The sequence below is a fragment of the Octopus bimaculoides genome, chromosome 19 (genome assembly GCF_046866305.1).
Source record: "Octopus bimaculoides isolate indiv1 chromosome 19, ASM4686630v1, whole genome shotgun sequence".
In the NCBI taxonomy this organism is placed as follows: Eukaryota; Metazoa; Mollusca; class Cephalopoda; order Octopoda; family Octopodidae; genus Octopus; species Octopus bimaculoides.
The window spans coordinates 2,710,472-2,716,709 of record NC_142946.1 but is presented as its reverse complement, the minus strand read 5'-3'; positions in this window follow the sequence as shown (position 1 = coordinate 2,716,709).

Sequence of the window (6,238 nt, the reverse complement as noted above, 5' to 3'; positions counted from 1 at the left end):
ATATATTCGTCAAAATTATGTCTTAATCATAAATAATTGCATTTGCTGGAACAAGGCTGACCTGGGGTTGAAAAGCAGCAACAACTGGGTAATTAATGATTTGAAATTAGTTTTTTTTTTTTTTTTGCATATAATAGAAACCAAATTATAGTAAAAATTATGTTAATGAAAACAATTTTTGTTTGATTGGATATTAATTATGACCGAAATTGTGAAGAAAATATTTCCTAATGAGTTTTATAGTTCCAGCGTTAATTAACTTTTCAATAATTAAAACGTCTTGCAATATTTCTGTGAAGACCAGGAGAAATTCTTCGAAAGAGAAGCAAAGTTTATTATTTACTTTCTTTTATATTCTTGTGGTGCCAGTGTTCCAGTTGCGTTCGAAGTAACTTCGAATGACTGAGTGAATGAGTTTTAAGAAACATGGATGAAGTTATCATGGGTCTGGACAACCCCCAATGGTCCTTCAATACAAAACAATATTAAAACAATGTTCTCATTAATATTATTGTAATATTAATCACCATTACTGCGTTCGTTACAAGGTTCTTCGTGTACAGTGTTTGTCCGTTTGGTTGTTCGTTGCGACAGATGTTGAATTCCGAAAATATTTTTAACACCCAAGGTCCTAAGTTCAGATCCCAGTGGTGTCACTTGAGCTTTTCATTCTTTACATTTTAGCATTGATGACGGTGTTGTTCAAATAAACATTGTTAATATTGTCTTATATATATATGCATCCATGTAGCTATATGTAAGCACATACGTAAGAACCTAGAAAAAAACTAGGAGCTTCATGGTTACAAGGAAAACATATTGCTCAGCCTGCCATCGCTACGCTAATAACACTCGAACTTCTGGTTTCTTCAGGCTGAAGGATGAAGTTATGCAGCAACGCATTCCAAAACTCCGGTTCCTACTCACTCGCTGAAGTTAAACAAACACACACACACACACCGGGTTCCTACAAACTGAATGATATGCAGTCACTCACCAAGACACTCCACGTACGTACGTACATACGTACGTACATACATACGTACGTACGTACGTACATACATACATACATACATACATACATACATACATGTAATTAATGAGAGACGGAAGATATGGAAGATCGTATCTTACATCTTCCGTCTCCCATTAATTACACACCCAACGAACATTAAGCCAGTGAACTGCTTTGCCGGCAAAACTACCTGCTGTGTACCATAGGATTTATTAACTATATACTTATATAAATGTATATAGGAAGAGATACAACAATTCCTCCGCCAGAAACACGCTTGACACGAAGGAATGGTCGCCAACCCAAACAACCAATCAACCAAGCCTGCCCACGGGTCTGCCTGCAGGATTCTCCAGTGGAAACTGCGGGAAGTCCAGAACAACTGGTGGGTGGTACTTGCTAAAAGGACTCAATGTTAACTGATTAGGGACCTATTAGATCCTTCGATGAGGCACACCGTGCAGTATATGACCCTGCCCACCAAACTCAAATACCTCTGCGCTCTGCCGATGCAAAAGTGGCCTCATACATCGCTGGATTGAACACTATGGAAATTTATATGGAAACACACGCTCAATGCAAGCAGCGTCAATTGCCAGTAGATCAGAATAAGAGGCGCTGGATCATCCACCCTTCGATAGGCGAGATTAAGGCAGCGATTGTTAAACTGGGGACTCACAAGGCTCTTGGTGTGCATGGCAGAAACCGACTTCTTGAGAAACTCACTGACCTGTTTAAATTGTGCCGGGAGAAAGGAGAAATCCCGAGCGACCGGCACAACACCATAATGGTGTCTCTGTACAAGAACAAAGATGTGAGGACAGTGTGCCCCAAATACAGAGGCATAAAACTGCTTTCAATTGTAGGCAAGATTGTGGCGTGTGTTCTTGTTGAAGATGATGAAGTCCTTCACAAGAGTCAGTGTAGTTTTTGTGCCAACCGAGATATTACAGCCATGAGCTTTGTCCGCTTCCAGATACAGGAGAAATGCAAACAGGAAAACATGGTGCTTTACACTGCTTTCATCGACCTAAGAAAATAAAAGGTATTTCATACGGTCATTAGGGATGGGCTGTGGATAATTCTAGAGCGATTTGGTTGTCCACCTTGTACTCTGACAGCTACCCGAGGGCCAGCGGGACAGATTAAGTACAACACTAACCTGTCAGAGTCCTTCTCCATTGAGAACAGCGTGAAACAGGGTTGTGTTCTCGCCCCGACACAATCTTCTTCAGCATAATGCTGTGGGCGATCACGGAGGACTTACATGAGGGCATATACATCCGTGTCTGAAATGACGGAAACATATTCAATCTTCGACGACTGCTCGTACAAAGACTCTGCAGGAGTTCAGCCTTACCCTGCTGTCGACAGATGACTGCACTCTTCTAGCACACACAGAGGTAGCCCTCCAGATAGTCGTGTCTCGCTTTGCTAAGGCAGTCAACGCCTTTCACCTTACTATCAGTCTGAATGGAATTGAAGCGCTGCTCCAGAAACCGCCGTATGTCACAAACCGACCACTGCAGATCAGCATCAAAGGGCATCCGCTTAACATAGTCAAACACTTCACCTCCCTGGTGAGTATCATTTCTAAAGACGAAGCCTTTGAAAAGGACGTTGATAGTCGTCGCATTGCCGAAGCCAACACCTTTGGACATCTGCAAAAGTGTGCACAGTATCTGTCCACCAGGACCAAAACCTACAAGGCAGTTAATCCACTACAACTCAGATGCGTAGGCCACATCTCATGCATAGACAAATTCAGATTTCTGAAGGTTGTATTCAACAGCGATCTCAGCCAAGGCCAAAGAAGCAGAGGAACCAGTCCCCCAACCCACGGAAGCATTTCAAGATTGTATCCAGACGTCTACAAGCAGCTCTGAGAAGGCCAGGGTATCTACAGCTGCTGGGAAACGCCAAAAGGCACACTCCCATCTAAGCAAAACCTACATATTTGCCCCCAAGTGTGCTTAGAGCTTGTCGCTCAAGAATCGGGGGTTGGTCTACAACGCCACTTAAGAGCTTGCGACTCTTCATAATTTTCAAACACGAACAACTGCTATCTGACGATGTGCCTCGATAATGTTCATGTGAATACTTGTTTCTTCCTTGAGTCATTTTCTTTACAAGGTGATGATGCGGTACAAACTGTTTTGAATTGATTAAAAAATTATGAAAGAACTGAAGATGATTTATCAGTGTAAACTCCTGGTGATATTTCCATTCCTAAAACGTCAGCAAAGCTGTTTTTACTTATTTAAAAAAGGAATTGAGATTTGTGAGACTCAGAATTCAAATTTCGAAATTGAAAATTTGCAGCAATTTTAAAATTTCATCTCACGTCTGTTGCCGTGAAATTTCTAAAGAAAAGAAAAAAGCGTGTAATGGATGCATTTCTAAATAAAGGGATTCTTTCCACTTTTAAGCGAACTAAGTACGAACAGCCAAAAAAAAAAAAAAAAAAAAAACATTCAAGAAGCATTTGATTATTTATTATTTCTTAATGATTTAATCAATTTATTGATTAAATCTGAACTGTTTTTATATCGATCTTTATTTAATGCTTTAAAAAATGCCTAATGTCAAAACTCATGATAACTTAACCTTGTATATAGTTGTGTCTGCGCGTACGTCTCTCTCTACATATACGTTTATATGTGTGTGTGTGTGTGTGTGTGTGTGTGTGTGTGTGTGTGTGTGTGTGTGTGTGTGTGTGTGTGTGTGTGTGTGTGTGTGTGTGTGTGTGTGTGTGTGTGTGTGCGTGTGTGTGTGTGTGTGTGTGTGTGTGGTATGTCTCGGGATGTCACTTAACGGAGATTTGAAAGTGAATCACTAAGTCGAGGTGTTCCTGTACTGTAGCACTGACTACAGCAATGTAGTGCACAGTACTGTAGCAGTGACTATAGAATACGGTTTCGTTCGCCTCGAGACAACTGGTAACATGTGTGCGTCTGTGTGTGTGTGTGTGGGGGGGGGGGGGGGGGGGGTAACATTGTGTCTGTGTGTGTGTGTGTGTGTGTGTGTGTGTGTGTAGGTACAGGACTGAATTACCAAGAACTTTATTGTTAAAGCAATTAAGTTTCAACTCGAAATGATTTCCGTTCTCTTCAAGCCAGGAACGATAATTAGGCTCGATTCCTGAAATCGTACACACAGATACACACACGCACACAGATGCATACACCGATACACACACACACACACACACACACAAATACATACACCGAGAGTTTCTTCCTCTCCTTTTCGATGTCTTCGTTTCTGATTGTGTTTTAAGTTGGAAGAACGACATCGATTGAAGACAAATTAAGCAAATTTCCGTCAGTCACAAATTGACGAAGAAAATTGAAAACATTAAAAAAAAGAAAATGGGAAAAAACCCCCCCCTTGAAATTGGTTGATGGGGTGGGTTTGTTCGACGCAGAAAGAATAGAGAACGGTAAATAAATAAAGGAATCAAACGGTTCTTTAGCTTTTCAATGATTTTATTGACTATTGTGTATTTAATTCTGGAATTGATAAACAAACCAACTGCAGAAGAATCAGAGTCACAGTGTTGTGGTAAAGAGATCGGTGGCAGACCAACACCTGCTTCTGTGGAAACGGTTAACGATTCTTCTGTGTCTAATTAAACAACTGAGACTTTATTTTAATGACGGCAAGCTTCCATTGTAACGACGACATTGGAAGACAATTATATTTCCTGCTTGATTTCCACATCTCTTCCTTTCTGCAGTAGGTCGGCTTCTTAAAGAGAATTGGAAACCGAAGAACTGTGCGGGAGTGGGGAGAGAGAGAGAGACAGACAAAGAAAGTGAAGAGAGAGAGGGAGGGGAGAGAGAAAGAGAGTGAAAAAGAGATTTCGGGACATTATCTAAAGATATTAAAGAATTGGAACTTTGGTCTCTCTGTTTTTGAGAAAACAGGTCAAAGACAGTAGGTTCGTTCGTAAAGTTGGAAACTTCTAGAACTTTTTCAAAAGCGAGCATTCCGTAAAAAACGTATTTCGCCTTTCTGCCTGTCCGCCTGCCTTATTTGCCTGTCTGTTTGCATGTGTGTCTGCCTGCCTTCTGCTTGTCTGTCTGTCCGTCTGCCTTCTGCTTGCCTGTCTGTCCGTCTGCCTTCTGCTTGCCTGTCTGTCCGTCTGCCTTCTGCTTGCCTGTCTGTCCGTCTGCCTTCTGCTTGCCTGTCTGTCCGTCTGTTTGTCTGTCTGTCCGTCTGCCTGTTTGGTAGCACCGAAACACAATGCACCACGCTATACTACATTACCCCGTGACACACAACACAACACAACACCGCAATGCAACGTACTACACCACTGTCTCGTTTATTGTCTATTGTTTGTGACGAGCAGCAAACCAGGTAAGTCTTTAACAGCAGCTGACAGGTGTAACAATGAGCGAAACGAACTGAAGTTGGAATATTTTTCGAGAGTATAAAAAAAGAAAACCTAGAACTGGTCCTCTTAGCAATGTAACACCTCCACAGAGAATGGTTAGCACAGAAAAGGACGATTGAAGTACCAGGAAATTAATGTCGGCTGACACACAGAAAAACTTCCAATAAACAGAGGAAACGTTTAAGAAGTTGAAAAACAAAGTGAATTGATTAGGAATTTATTGATTGGTGATAAAATAGTGTCTGGGGGTGAGGGGTGCATGTGAATATGTATCATTTTATGTGTATGTATGTGTGAGTGTGTGTGTTGAAGGCATGTGACTTAGTGGTTAGTGTGTTTGGCTCACAATCATAAGGTTGTGAGTTCGATTCCTTGTGGTGCATTATGCCCGTGAGCAAGACAATTTATTTCACGTTGCTCCAGTCCACTCAGCCAGCAAAAATGAGTTGTACCTGTATTTCAAAGGGTCAGCCTTGTCACACACTGTGTCATATTGAATCTCCCCGAGAACTACGTTAAGGGTACACTTGTCTGTAGAGTACTCAGCCACTTGCACGTTAATGTGAGTGTGTGTGCAAGTGTATGTGAACATGTAAGTGAATGTGTGTGTGTGAGATGGCAATGCAGAAAGAGCCAAAAAAGAAGTGATCCAATTTTCAGAAATATGGAAACATTTTTGTTATGAAGAATATTTTCCAGACAAACCAAGAATTTGTAACAGTGAACTGACTAGAGTTGGAACGAAGACATTGGAAGAGGTTAAAAAAGGCAGAGGGGATGTTCAGGCTGTCATGAAAATCTGAAGACAACCAAAATGAAAT